Below are 15,760 nucleotides of genomic sequence, written 5' to 3'. Positions count from 1 at the left end.
GTCGATATTCATACTTGGTGCACCTAGTCGGCCACCCGGGTGCACGAAGTAGCTACAACAGTTCGACTTCCTCGGAGAAAGTCGTCGCCGGGTCGATATTCATACTTGGTGCACCTAGTCGGCCACCCGGGTGCACGCAGTAGCTAAAACAGTTCGACTTCCTCGGAGAGAGTCGTCGCCTGGTCGATATTCATACTTGGTGCACCTAGTCGGCCACCCGGGTGCACAAAGTAGCTACAACAGTTCGACTTCCTCGGAGAAAGTCGTCGCCTGGTCGATATTCATACTTGGTGCACCTAGTCGGCCACCCGGGTGCACGAAGTAGCTAAAGCAGTTCGACTTCCTCGGAGAAAGTCGTCGCCGGGTCGGTATTCATACCAAGAGCTTCGAGTGGGCTACCGGGGTATACCGGAAATAATCGATCGATCAATAACATTCCACGAGAAAAAAAACCTCATGTGTATGTGTGTGTGTATTCGAGGATCGAGGTGTGTATATACATTTTATGGCACGCTAACCTAAAAATCGCAACTTCGCCGCTACTTTTAGGCTTTTGTACCATAAAATATTGTATGCAACTGATACGGATATGCTTTTCCAACGAAACTCGTTACAGCCCTCGCCTTCGGCTCGTGCTGCAACCCCTCGTTTCGCTGAAAAAGTATATCCGTACCCGTTGCATAAAGTACTAATATACATCGACGGCGTAATAACAACGTATAAGCGCATGACGTGAACACAGCAAATGGTCTGAAACTCATTTTGGGTTGACCACTTTTTGGTAAGAACGTTTTTTGCGAAGTGGATTTTTCTTTCAATCGCTCGTATTTCGTTGAAAATAAACTTTTTTCCGTATGTTATATACGTCGTTGGATTGCATTTTCATCCAGGATTCCATAGCACTTTACAGAATTAAGATATCTGTTATCAAATTCAAATGAGAGTGAAAAAGAGTTTTCGCGGGCAGCGAAAAACGCCAGTGCGATGTATATGAGGAGCGTGTACGCCGCAGCTCTTTCTGCCATACTTGCCAGAGCGAGCGCGAGCGCGCTCCTCGATACCGAGAGCGTTCAGAGATTTTTTTTTCGTGCCCGCGTAGTACACGTACTCACGCGAAACAGACGTTGATCAATAATGCCCCACGAGCGCGCGAGCTACCACTACTAGTCCATTGAAAACTTTTTCGAATTGTGATTTATTTTCAACAACGAGTCTGCCAAAGATGGCCAAAAAAAAGCATATTCAAAGAGCGAATAAGTCATGAAACCGCAACGTCTGGGTCTGTACACGCGCAGAGAGCAGCAAGTGGGGGAAAAAAACACATGTAAAACGAGCTCGTTCAGCGCTCCAACGAGTTATAACAACGAATAGAGAGAGAGAGAGAGTAACCTGCGCGCAAAACCCTTTTGCCCTATACCAATATATATGTTCGTGTGTGTGCAGCACGAGGCACAAGAGACAGTAACAGAGCGTAACCCAAGCTCCTAACCGTTCAAAAACGCTCGTATCGATTAATCACGTACTACCGCGCGCGGCGCGCATATACATGCTTATATGGCCTGTCCCTTGAGGGGGTGGGTGTCCGGTTCCCGACGCCGCCGCCGACGCCGCACCGTTGGCTGCCACTGCTACGCCGTGTACGTATACGGTGTAGGCATACGTACAGCAAGTACGTACTATACCCGAGAAAAAACAACGCGATGTTTTCTGCGCGCCATCTTCTTTATGCAGCGCATATATGAACGCTTAAATATATATATCTGGGCATATACGAGACAATCGTTACATCCCCGCGTGCGTGGATATACGAGAGAAAGAGAGAGATATCGGGCCGTCGACGACGACTGTTTAGATACACCGGCGCAGTAAATAAAAAAAAAAAAAAAGAAAAATCACATTCTCTGTATCTGCGCCAACGCAAAATTCATTCTAGTTCCTGCGGGCTTTATCGATTTGCATCTCTATTTGTAGAGACACAAAGTGCGTACGTGTATGTGTGCGAGTGGATATGTGGGGGCGGGTATACGACTGTGTTTGGGTGTGTGCGTGCGTATATGTACACGCAAGGGAGAGAGAGAGAGAGACGGCGGATGTTCAGTGACTGCACTTGTAAGATGAGTTTTTGAAATTGCAACGTTACTTTATGCATCTGTTTCTGTCTCGTCCTGTTTCTCTTTCTGTCGGTATACGTACAACATACACATGCTGTGCGCACGAGGGGCATGTGAAATTTCGACTGTTCACATGTATAAATGCGGTGACGCGATTCAAAGTTTATATTGACTCTTTCGGTCGTATTATATAAAATACAATACACGGAAAATACCAAATTTTAATGTTATTGAATAAACTCGCGTACATTTATGATAAATATCAGCAGTTTTACATTTTACGATTTATTTTAATTCTTCCGGCGATATATTGATCAAGTTTGACGGTTAGATGGAAAAGTACCTTATACGTGTGCACAGAGTCTGCTGCTGCTGCAGCGCCTGCGAACACTCGCTCTCTCGTATCGAGTCGTCGTTCACTTTCAGCTGGCACCTCGCTCTCTAACGCGACAATCTTATTAACATCGGAGTACTGCAGAGCTAGGCTAAGAGAATTCACTTACACACGCGCACATACACACACACACACCCACACACATTGAAAGTGCGCGTATTTCGCGCGTTGCACTTTATATTGTACACGAGACACGGAGCTTCTCTCGCTCTCGAGGCGTAAAAAAAAGGACGAGGCGCGCGCGCGCTCACAGGCCAAAGTCGATTTCTGCTAGAAAGCCTGGGCGCGTCAATTTTTTTATTCCGTGAGAAAATAGACGTTTGTCTTGGCAGGCAAAAGATACGAGGCTGCTGCTGCTGCTGCTGCACACAGCAGACGTTGAAAAAATAAAAGCACGAAGAAAAAGAAGAAGAAACGAAGCTCGCAGCTCGCGCACAGATAAAGTAAGAGGGAAAGAGAGAGAGACTCGAGAAATAGTTTGACCAAAAACCTCAACATGCCCATACACATAGGTCTGAGCTTTTCAAAAAGTTTTACGTTTCACGCGTGTAAGTATACACGTATAGATATATACGACGGCTGCGAGAGTGAGAGGCAGAGATACGAGCTGCGAGTTTCGCTTGAAAGACTCTATTCATGTATACTTGCCTCTTTTTCTTTCTCGCTCGTATATATAGTATATAAGCTGCTAAGGAGAAGCGTTATACATAGCAGCACCAGCACCAGCCAATGCACCGTCGGAAGAAAAAAATCCCTATCGTTAGCACGATAAGAGCATTGAGAATGATTAGAGATGCCGCCGCTTGATATTATACATTCCCGCCTGAGAGACCGCGGGGAAGAAGAACACATATTTGCCATTGGAATTATGTGAAATTTTTATAATCAAACCTGGTGGCAGCTACCAACGAGCTTGCGCAAGCTCCCACACACACAAAAGAAAAGTTGAAAAAAACAAAAGGATCGCGTTGCATTATATGCGTAATCGTCGAGGGAGAAAGAGACAGAGAGAGACGGGAGTATATAAGACGATAGACTTACGGGTGTACACACATGACTGGCTATGGATACGTATAACGCATATACCCATTATATGCATTATGCAAGACTACCGCAAAGATGCTCGAAGATGCGTGCGCGAGTTTGAAGGATTCCGCCGTGTGCGAGCTTATGCAGCAGTCGAGCACGGGCGCACGGAGCTTTGGAGGAGAAAGAGCTCCTTATATATCTGCATGTACGATGCGCCAAATTTCTCAAAATCGCATACGTCGATGATATTTTTCGAAAAAGCGATGTCGAGGCTAGATAACTTTTTTTTTACAAAGAGACGAAGAATGAGCTTTGAAAGTTTCATGCGGTAAGTTTGTGGACGCCTCTGAGAAAAGCTCGACGCGGCGTTATTCCATCGAAGTATCGACTTTCTACTTTTAATCACGTTAGTTAAATTCGATTTTTTCGTTTTTTAACTAAGAATAATAATTTCGTTGACGGTCCGAAAGTAATAAAATTCGAATTCTGCAAGCTAACTTCGCACACGTCACTCGCAAAAAGGCTGTTAGTTACTGAAAATTTACAGCGCGTCTCAAAGAGTCTTGACTAAAAAAAAACACAAACTAAAAGCTCCCAAATGAGGTTTAAGCGACAAAGAGAAAAATTTTGCAGCAACTTTAATCAAGCAGCCTCTCGCTCGGAACTCACCCATCGAATCCCGTTCAATCTTCTCTCTCACTCGGGGAGCGGGGGAGAGAAAAACATCTTATTTTCGAAGCTCAAATGAAATCATCGGGAGTTAAAGCTCCGTACGCGCGCGTCTATATATAATACATTCCAATCCACCTATATACGCTTGGGCGGACTAGCTCGTGCGCGCAATTCTCGAATCGACAAACCGATCATCCGGTATATAGTCTCGTCGTCGTCGTAGTCGTCGTCGTCGCGCCGCAATAATAAAAGGAAAGGCATCGTTTCGGGCGTACGCTCGCAAGCTGTAATTAAGTTAAGGCAACGAGAGCTTTCGAATGTGCAGGCGCGCGTTTATACACTCCGCACCGGAGACAGAGCGGCGACTATATAACAGAGATCATCTATAGCGGGGGAGAGAATGCCGTATAGTGCGGTGCGTTGCGTTGCGCGACGTCTATATTTATACACGGATGAGCGGAATACGTGTAAAGAGATGGGTGCAAATCGCCGAGCCGCACGAGCTATAGACGCGTTTCTATGCATCAATATTTTTCCCCAATACATAAACTCGAGTCGTCGTGCTTCGTATACGCCACAATTGTGTATATGTGTGGGTGTGTGTGTGTGCGAAGACGACGACGGATCTATAAAGAGACGATTGCATAAAATATGAAGGCGAGAGAGTACGAAATCGCTGGTAATGGAGGGTGCTATTCATACCCACCCCGTACGCACATACGTATATAAATATGTGAATTGTCCCAAGTGGTTTTTTTTTCTTCTTCCTCTACTACTTGCTGCTGCTGCTGCTCCTTCGAACTCTACCGAGAGCTGGTTTTCTTTTTCGCGTTAGGGTGGCTCTCACGAGCACGAGAGGGGCTTCGAGATTTCGGATCATTGGCGGAACGAATGTACGTGGTGGCGCGCTCCTTATTGCGCAATAAAAAGACCCCGCCCCACAACCGCACCACCTTATACCTGCCCCGAATATATACCCGACGCGTATATCGTTATTTTATCTATCATCAAAAACGTTTAGTGCCGAAACAAAATAGTCTATTCGCACGTACGACGTGGTGGCGTGGTCGCTCGTTAAAGGTGTATAAAAAGGACGATAAACTATATACAGTGGCCGGCGTTGATTAGAATAAAGGCTAGCCGCGCATGACCCCGACATATATACGTGTATATATAAAGCACGTCGCTTAAATATATACATATTATACAGATTAGAGCGCGCGATTATGAATGACACGCAAAAGCTTAACGAGCTGTGTGCGAGCCGCTAAAGGAGAAACTTTTATTAAACGTCTCATTCCGGAACTATTAGTCTGCGAAGGCGTGTAAAAAATTACTCGCCCTCCTCTTTTCCTCTTTCTCTCTCTCTCTCTTCTATAATTTTTACGCCTCGCCTCCTAAATCATTATAAAAATCGTTATCGATAACCATCGCCATCGTCGTCATTGTCGCACTCGCTCAGGCTCACACTCGCTCTCTCTCTCTCTCTATCTCGCTCGTCACCGAGCTTGTATCCGGTGCACGAAAAGTCAATAAATTAAATTTTACACCCTCGCGCGCGCGCGCGTGTACCATGAGCGCGAACGCGATCGACCCCGCACCGCTGAATAGAGGAACATCACTCAAGCCTTTCACACGTATATATATCCAAACACGATGCCTCGCAGCTCGATGCCCGAGCCGTTTACGTCCATATACCATATAATCCACATGCCAAACAAAAGCTACAACGCGAAGAAATATTCGCGTGTGCGCAGCTCGACACATACACACACACACACACACACACACACACACACACACACACACACACACACACACACACACACACACACACAAAATGGATTCGATGTGTGTGAGCTGCACGAGCCACGGGGCCAAAACAAAATCAAAAAAGCCCCCGAAGCTAAAATAAAAGAGGAGAGAGAGATAGGCAAATCGAGTCGATGCGATACGCGTCACTATGCTCGCGCGCAGTACCGTGTGCAGCAGCAACGTCGTGGCACATAGTATAGCGCGCGAGCCTTTCAACTTCCGCTGTAACGAGATTTACACGGATGTACGGAGCTTTTGTCCGCACGCGCACGTGTCCATCTTTTTTACCGTGATTTTTCCTTTTTTTTTTTCATTTCGTCGTCATCCGTGTATAATATCGTCGCGCCGCACACCTGGCTCATCCGCAGTGTATCTGTAGCTCACGGTCGCTCTCGTACTTTTTCATTTGGCCTATTAAAAACAAGTGTTTCGTTGGGCGTGTCAAAGTTGGCTGCGAGTCGTCGACTTTTAACCTCGTGCACGACGTTTCTTTCGCGATCGCGATTTATATATAAATTCTCAAAAATTACTCCAGAGGCTTGTGACTCGATTTTTATTTTACTAGACGTATTATAGTGTTTAATAATTAAACAGTCTATTATCCTACCTCGTTTAATAATTAACTTTAATCTTAACATTTAAGGGGACACATACACCTCAAACTCAAAAAATTTTTTATTCATGCTTTATTGAGTAGGATTTTTTCGTCCCTTTCCATTGCTTTTTTGGAAATTCCAAAATTTTGATTTTGCCCTGAGATACAGCTATTTCCGTGAACCCTTTTCCTTTACTTTACGTGTTAAATTTTTTTTTCTTTTGCGTTTTCTGGCGAGTAGTGTTTTTGGTCATCTATCGTAACTTTCAGAGGGTATCGATTGAGCTTCAGCACCAGGGTCGGGTACACTTCTTCAGAACATCAATGGTTACGGTCACTACCTCGGATGAGACGATCGAATCAATAGGTCGCTCTCAAACAGTACTTTTAAAACTCAAATTTCGGTAAATACAGAAAATGGAAAAAATGTGTGCTTAACTGTTCATGCAGAGCAACCTGTCCGTTTAAGGTGTATGTGTCCGCTTAAGCAATAAAGATTAATTTTAAACCCAAGTTGAAATACGTTAATTGAAATAGACAGAAAAATTAATGAAAATTCAATGAGAATTAAAGCCAGCATTCACCACTAGATGGCGAATACCTTAATTAGTAAATCTGCAAGTAGCAAAGTGAAAGTAATTCTATAACTAAAAACAGTTCTAGAGCGCGCTTTAACTAATGATTGTAGAACATGTCGCGTGAAATAGTCGATCGAAAAATTTAATATCCTAATCGATACATAATGTTATATCAAAGATTAGAGAAACTCTGGAAAATAGCATCCGAATCCATTTTATTACCGGAATATATAATATCGAGCAATGAAATTTGGTATTCTCTTTTAGATACATAATAACGCGTTTAACATAACCACGAGCTAGAGCGCGAGCGTGAGGGCTCGCGTCAAATAATACTTTATGCGAGCACGGACTCGTTCATCAATGAACGCGTGTACATGTATATTTCCGCGCTCGAACATAACGGCGATATATTTCGTATTATTAAAACGTCACCAGATGATCAGATGTCAGCCGCGCGCATACGCGAGCAAGGAACAAAAGTGCATCAAATGTGTACACGAAAGCTCGTTATATTATTGTATCGACCCCGCAGTTTTGTATTTTTGAATACTTGCATGCGCCACATTAAATTATTCAACCTATCGGAACATGATACAGACAGCGACGACGACAACTATACTATACTCGGGGTTTATGAAATAAATCATGTCACGCAGCGGAGTGACGTGCATTAATTTAATCGAATGTCGCATACTTAAAGCATATAGTTATATATAAATAAAAACGTATAACGACGTCTTTTTGCGACACCGAAATATACTTTAATTTAACTCACTGCGCAATTCGATGCGAAATTTCCGAAAGAGGACTCGCATGCAAATTCGCTCGCGCGAACGGCAAAAGGTATGTATAAGAAACGTTTTTGACAGCGGCGCTGCGGTGTTGAAGGTATTAGGATGCAAGAAGACGCCGTCGAATGTATAAACGCGCGGATTCCTACATAGGCACCATGCGAGCGGCTCAGTATCGGCTGCTGCTGCGCTAGCTCGCGTGTGCATTTAGGCTGAGCTGATGCTGCTGCTGCTGCCGCCGCTGTTGCGGCTTGGCATGCGACGCATCAAGGTTATATATATTCGCGCTCAAATGAATGCAGTGGTTATGCATTCAAATTGACTCGACGACGACGGTGGTGGCGGCGTCGCGTGATCTCATTTTCATGCGTTACATCGCGGCGGCGGCGAGCTGGGACCCAAGCGCGACGAAAGCTCGTGTGCGTTTATGTGTCTTGCGTGTGTGCCTGTTAGTATATATACACCTAGTGTCTGCGAGGCAGCCGCAGACTTTATTCGAATAAAATTAGAAACTTTGAACATTTCGCTGCGTTGCTGTACGTGCGATGCACATTCACACACGAGAGCTAGCGGCTGCATAATCGAGAGAACCCGGCGGAACATCGTCGTCGCATTATTTTACTTGCAGCAAGAAATTCTCGAGCGATACACATTATGTCGAGTTGAATATTTCATTCGCAATAGGGCACCAATTCTGCGCACAAGGAAAAAGCCGCGTGCGCTCGGCATACTAACATTTCTCTCGCTCGAGCATGGAATTAAATTTCGTGCGTCAAAACAAACGTTGATTACTCATCGAGCGCTCGAAACGAATTGATAACTCGACGTAACGTCGGGACTACGTGTACGCGTGGACGAATCAATAAACTTTCTAATAATAAATATACGGCTGCTATCCTTCGCGGAAAATTTTATCCGACACAGCGACATGTCGAATCAAGAATTAAATAAAAAGGGGAAAAAAAAACTGCAGCAGTTGGTAACGCGCAGCGGGTCGCACGCGGCGAACACGACACTATATTTGCGCAGTACTTGCGCGCCCGGTTAAAACGTTAACAAGATCAATTCGTTTGCGTTTGATAAAAGTTAAATGAGCCGATCGAATTAGCTCGGGCGCGCAATACGAGAGCTTATATATATCTCGAGCGGAGAAAATAGCCAATATTATAATGTCTGTATACGTGCGCTATAATACTCGAGGCAAGTCACGAAAGACTCGCTCGCCCTAGTGCTTTCGTCTCGTTTCTCTCTCTTTCTCACTCACTCTCGAATCCTCAAAATCCACATAATAATTCACAAAGAGCGTTTGGCAAAAGCGTTTGCACGTATGTACGTAGATATATATATATAGAGGAAGCTGCGAGAACATATCTGCCTCTCGGTATCTACACACTCACACATCATAAAGGCTTTTTCTCCCCCTATATATATTCATGTGCACCGCGCGTTTGAGCTTCAGGGAGCAGCACGGCACAAACACCCGCACTCACTCTCGCGCACACACACACTCGAGAGCTTGACTCGAGCAGATGTCTCTCTCTCTCATGCTCGCTCGCTCTCACTGCGAGAGAGAAAGTATAATCGAGTTATGTATCGGTGAAAATCGAAGCCTTTTCGCTTTAACGTTGTCGTCGACGTCGTCGTCGTCGTTCCAGTAGCCGAGCGCGCGCGCGGCGTAACACGGCAGCAGTTTTATTCATACACGAGCGAGTTAGCAAAGGGTTCATCTCTCTCTCTCTCGGCCGCTACACAGCTCTTTCTCTTCTACGACGACGTGTGCTGCTGTTCGCACACTCGCGTAAATATATACACACGCGCGTTCCTTTGATAATATTCTCTCGCTCTCTCTTACTCTCTCACCCTATCTTCAAGTTAGCCGGTTGTGTGCTCTGGATTCTCATTATACGTATGTGTGGGTGTATGTGCAAGTGCGACACATATACACACGTACATTCACGGGGTTACTTCAAGAGGGCGCGGGTAGAAAAGAAATTTTCAACCATGTAAACACGCGCTCGTGTCGCGTGTTGCGCGCTCCGGTTGGTGAAAACATTTTTTTTTTCCTTTTCTTTTTCGAGAACGCACGCAAAGTCGAGCAAGAAAATTGGTTGGATATCTCGGTTAAAAACCTGCAATTCGGCTTACAACTTTTCGAAGATAACAGTCGAAGCGAGGGTAAAAATGTCACTCTCGCAGAGAGCAAAGTTCATTATTGGACTGGAAACTAGATGTATATACACGCGATACCATTACTACTCTATACTTATATGCATCAAGTCTCATATTTATCTTGCGTTTCTGTTCTAGGCTTAAACAACTTTCGCAAGGGCTGCTTTCTGCGAGAATTGCGCTCCGAGGAGAACGAGAGAGCGAGACAGAGAAACTTACAGTTGTATAAGACAATGGAAATAAAATACAACTCTTGGCGTCCAAAACTTCGAGCAACGAGGCAGCGGTATATTATATAGCTCGCGGAGGATGTAACTCTAATAAAATAATTTTACATTCGCGTCGAAGAATTATATGTTTTTAAGTATATTCCTTAGAGAAGAGTTGAGAAAGTATAAATATTACGCATCTGCGTGGAGGACTACTTTGAGACCGGAGTAACTCTACTAGTGATTGTCGATCGCATAGCAACCCATATAACAAAAAAAATTAATATTTTCAACGAGAATTCGCAAGTATATATACGCGAATATCTTCTTGCCACTTGCGGATTTACAGTACTCTATCTGTTAGTGGAATCGAAAAGCTCCACAAAACGAATTCAGTAATAATAGTCTTTACACCTTCTTACAAAAATATAAATATAAGCATGGCTGTGTAAGAACGACGGTTAAGAGTTCAATTTAATCAGCATTCCACAAAAAACGCATACAATGTACTCTAAATACATAAATTTACCACCTTCTCATAGGTCCCGTAAGAAGTTTCACATCAAAAGTGAAAGTGAGCCAACGGCGCGTAAATAAGGGGTATACAGTAAGAAAATAAAACACAAGCAAAAGAGTTAAATCCTTACAAGTGTGATGGGTGCTTACAGTGTGCCGGAGACTTTATGAATAATATGAGTGTATATGTGTGTGTGCATGCGCACGTATATAATACAACAAACGAAGCCTTAGGCATCTACACCTACACTGCTGCATTCGCGGCGTGTACAGTAGTACAGTAGCGTTACATATATACCTAGCCACGCGGGCATCTGCAGCGATTATCGAGAAACCGGCTAATATAAGGGCGAGCTAAAACTATAGAAGCGAACCGCAAAATACGATACACCCACACACACACACGTCGATTTCACCCTAACTCTCGCGCTCCGTATGCGATGTCGTATGTGCGCATCATACATATTTAGTCCAGCGTAGCGAACTGACCCGCGCGCACGCGAACAATACGTACTATACTGTACATGTATCAAGACGATATCGCGCGCTCGATATTCCTGGAATCAATTAATTGAATTTTGGATTATGACACGGCCACACACACGCGTTACATATACACGTGTCCATAATATCGTGTCACTGGACTTGTAGGTTTTACTTTCCGTGGATTAGACACGTTGTTGTGCTACTGTACACTGTTGCTACTTTTTTCTACCGAGAATATGTAAGGTTACGCCACCCTGAGCTTGTTTGACAAGGGCATTAGGGATGAATTTGTAATTAGATAGCGGAAGAAAATTATTCCATTTGAGAATCTCACATGGTACCATCTCGCGCGCGTTATAATAACTTTGTAAGTAACAAGTTCTCTCTTCCTTCTTTTTTTTATTTTTTTATTAATTCTGAAAAAAAGGAAGAAAAAGGCGAACGCGCGCGCAAAAAGCGAAAGAAGAAACATTTCCAGTCCATCATCTAATTACGTATACGTATATATAACAAAAAAAAATCTCGACTAGCTCGCGCGCGCGACACCGGGTCTTTACCCTTTGTCTTCTTTCATTTTCTCTCGGCAGTTTCTTTATGTTGCATGGCGCTCGCTCGCTCGCGCGACTAGTAGTAGTACTAATATCAGTGTTCTCCGAGCCCGAGCTCTCTCTAGCACTGCTTCTTCTTTTTTTTCTCTCTTCCTTTTCTGCTTTTCATTCTCCGGAAGGGCTACTACCGGAGTGAACAATTCTGTCAAAGACGAAATGTAGGGCAAGCCGAGCGCGCGCGCGTTTTCTCTATCTGTCTCTAACTCTTTTTCTTGCAGACGTTCTCGTACCTTACTTTCTTTCCTTTTTTTACTCATCCGTATCTTTTCAAATCCTGAAACTTTTCTAATTTCGCGCAACTCGAGTCTATAATACGCATTTTGCTCTTAATTGACTCACTTAAGATCGAGAGGAAATTTATTATGGAGGATATTCTGCGGAGCGCGCGCGCGTCTCGAGTTTTTTCGCGTTCTCAGCGCAAATCTCCAAAAATTTGTAGATTGAAATTTTGTCGGGGGGTAGAATTTTCATACCATCTCGTCGCGTTCGATTTCCCGCCCCACACCCCCCTTCGATATCCGTAATTTTTTCTCGTAAGAACAGAAGGCAGAATCATCCGGGACTAACCCTTTTTCATCCTACTTTTTTTCCCTCTTCTTTGCCATACTTGCACGCGCTTTTTCTCGCAAAGAAAAACTTCTCCAAGTTTCTGCTTGCCCGAACAAATGAAACTTCTCTCTCTCTCTCTCGGGCTCTCCTGCGAGCGAGATTGAAATTGAAATAGCGGGTTTTCGGAGCAACGTGTATAACATCTGGAAATATATGTAATGAAAAATCGAGCATAGAGCGGGCGACCGTGTCCGTATCAAGCCTGTATAATGCGAAATCCGCAAAAGTTGTTCAGAGAAGCTGGCTGCTGCTCCGAGCTGCCATAGCTACGTAGAGCTTGTGCGCGATTCGTCATTAGCCGAAAATCCTTCCGCGACGACGACGACCGAGCGACCCGTACGAATCTCTTTGATCATTCGCCTTTTCTCGAAAATTAGCATAGAAACTTGCGTGGATCTCGCGAAATGCACTTTGCTCTCTCAATTTCAACTTCTTTACTTGCATGCGCGGCATTTGGCGTGGTCTTGTCGCTGCTGCTGCTGCCTGTGTATAAGCAAAACAAACTAAATAAGGGCCCGCCGCAGCTACTGGCGTCTTAAAAGATTTCAAACGGAATTTGGAATTATCGAAAGACTCGCGCGGGTAAACCACCAACGCGGTATATATAAGGTTTTGCATTCACGACGTAACTTTGTACACTGCACACGAATCGCGAACCGTTTGATCAAATCTTTGTCCCTCTTTTTCCGCGTACGTACAAACATACTTTTCGCTCGTTCGTTTTCTTATTTAGTCGAGCGCATTACTGAATTTCGCCAAAAGTTTTTGTACGAGCGCGTGTGTGCGAGCACAGGAGCGAAAAACAAAAATCGGACAATTAATTGCGAGTACATACACGTACAGCCTGTAATACGTGTAGTCTAGCTCATACACGTCGCGCGCCGAGTTCACTATATAGAGGAAGAGAGAGAGAGAGAGAGAGAAAAAGCCCAAAGTTGTGTACTGCAGCAGCTCGTCGAGCGCGCCGCGCGCTCATGATAATGCTCGAAAGAAAAAGTTTCACGCGGGTTAATTGAATTTTTGATATGCAACGGTATTGAGTCAAAAGTTTGTCGGACTACTACTACTACTACTCTTGAGCCAGCAAGTTAGAGAGAGAGAGAGAGAGAGCTGCTGCTGCTGCTGCGAGTCACGGGCAGGTCTCTACGGGCAAACATGTAACTAATCTGCGTGATTCCAAATTGACAAACATCGTTTGGGCACAGCTACAGCAGCAGCAGCAGCAGCTTTTGATGGAATAAAACTATCTCCTTGAAAGGATGTTTTTCTGCGCGTACGTTTCGCGCAGTTTCGGACGGCGCAGCCAGTGTCGGACGAATTGTGAGCGCGCGTGTTGACATGCGATAATTGAAACGCACATACGTCGCGCCCGCGTGAAAGGCTTGTCGTGTATACATCATGGTGTATTGCAGAATGAAACGAATGATCCGATTGTTCGTTTTTCGCTATTATGTGAGCCATGGGTATAGTCGATCGAACCCGAAGTATTGTACTTGGAAATAGCAATCCGCATCGAAAAAAAGAAAAAAATTGAAATAATAGCCCCCGGAGTCGTATTGGAAATTAATAAATGTCACGGTTATTAGTCGAAACATCGAGTAATGAATACTTTTACGGGTGGAAATTTATATATCCTCTCCCAAGGAGCGGATAATGAATTTGATTTAAAGATTAAAAAGTTTATTAAAAAAGTTTTTACGCGACATAATCACTCGCGAAAGCTCGCGAAAAAAAGATGTAACGCAAACTGTCTTGCGAAAGCCTGTCCGGGTCGTTCACCGCACGTACTGCGATATATGTAATACTTCATTGCTCCAAAAAAGCTCCGTAGCTGCGCGTGTATATACTTTTATCGATCAGAAAAAGTTGTTCATATTTCACGCGCTATCCTATATAAGAGAGCAGTTTTTTTTTATTATCAATTGGCGTTTTTTTGTCTTTTTGCGCCCTGTAGACGCGCGCGCGGGAAAAAACTCCTCTCCCTATCGCACTGCAATTGTGACATTGTGTTCGACATCGCGATGGAATTCGATTGTGTATATGTGTATGTTTGCAAGCTGTGCGGAAACACCATCGTAACGTAGCGTTGTGCACGCCACGTCACTCACGATATTCATGGGGGTATGTTGCATGAATCATCGATGAGCGAGAGAGACGTTTTCTCTCTCTCTGTGTCTCTCGCGCGCGGCACGATGTCATTCCGCCGAGAGGGTAATATAGCGCGAGGTACACGTACGTAAGTACACACATCTACATATACATCTTTATATATATCGAGGGAGTATAGATATATGGAAAAGAAGAAGAAGAAGACGTGACTCACCGGTGTTGCAGTCAGCGAGCGAAGCTTTTCCTCCTTGTGGATGTCCTTTTGGCTAAAGCAGCCTACGTAAAAATTTGTCACTGGATTTGTAATCCACTTGCACCGGAGCTGCAGCTGCTGCTGAACACTGAACCAAAATATTTTTTATTATTTTTTTACGTTACGATGTACCGATACACGAATCACTGTACGATAATATCCATTTTACACGTTATTATAGTTTGACTATGATATACAATCACTCAAAGCTCGGCACGTTCGCAAGCTCGTATATAGATAATAACACACGTGTGGATGGTATTATTGTATTATTATTATTATATCTACCGGTCGGTGCGCACCACGCCGTTATACGCGTATCGTGTCGTCGCTCGTACAAATACAAACAAGGCACGCACGTATCAACACACTTTTCTGCGCACTCGTGTATGCTAGTCCGTCGTGGTGCGTGCAGCACAGCAGACGCCACCACCACCACCACCGTACTCACTGTACTGCCACAGCCGCTACACCGTATACTGCTCCTGATGGAGAGCGCAACCCTTTTCGGAAAAGTCGCTCAACCGAATGCCATTTAATTTTTCACGAATTCAAAGTGCTAACGAGCATGCACGCATACATATGTGCGCGCGCGCGGCGGGCGCTAGTACGTCCAAAGGGGTGTAGTAAGTACGATTTCGTAATAAGGTCTGCTCTGCCTAATGCCGCCGCTGCCTGCAGGCGCGCACGTGACGCAATTTATCGACTCGCACAAAGTCGACGACGACGACGACGACTACGGCCGAGGATTATGCTGCTGGTACTGCTGCTGCTGTGCAGGCCAAATGCAAGAAGATAGACAGAGGCGCACAC

At 44.5% G+C, this 15,760-nt stretch overlaps 1 protein-coding gene across 3 annotated transcripts in view; it reads right to left on the bottom strand.

The window, feature by feature from the left end:
- The window catches only part of LOC106653825 (follistatin-related protein 5-like), a 170,711-nt gene extending 155,525 nt beyond the window's left edge, over positions 1–15,186 (bottom strand). For all 3 annotated transcript variants that reach the window (XM_023462726.1, XM_023462728.1, XM_023462727.1), the window contains exon 1: positions 14,909–15,186. The gene's annotated coding sequence lies outside the window, so the exon portion shown is untranslated. The remainder of the gene's footprint in view (positions 1–14,908) is intronic.
- Between the last annotated feature and the right edge of the window lie 574 nt (positions 15,187–15,760).

This window comes from Trichogramma pretiosum, unplaced genomic scaffold (genome assembly GCF_000599845.2).
Source record: "Trichogramma pretiosum strain Unisexual culture from Peru unplaced genomic scaffold, Tpre_2.0 scaffold1, whole genome shotgun sequence".
Lineage (NCBI taxonomy): Eukaryota > Metazoa > Arthropoda > Insecta > Hymenoptera > Trichogrammatidae > Trichogramma > Trichogramma pretiosum.
The sequence above is the reverse complement of the archived record's forward strand: the minus strand, read 5'-3'. Positions and strand labels throughout refer to the sequence as shown.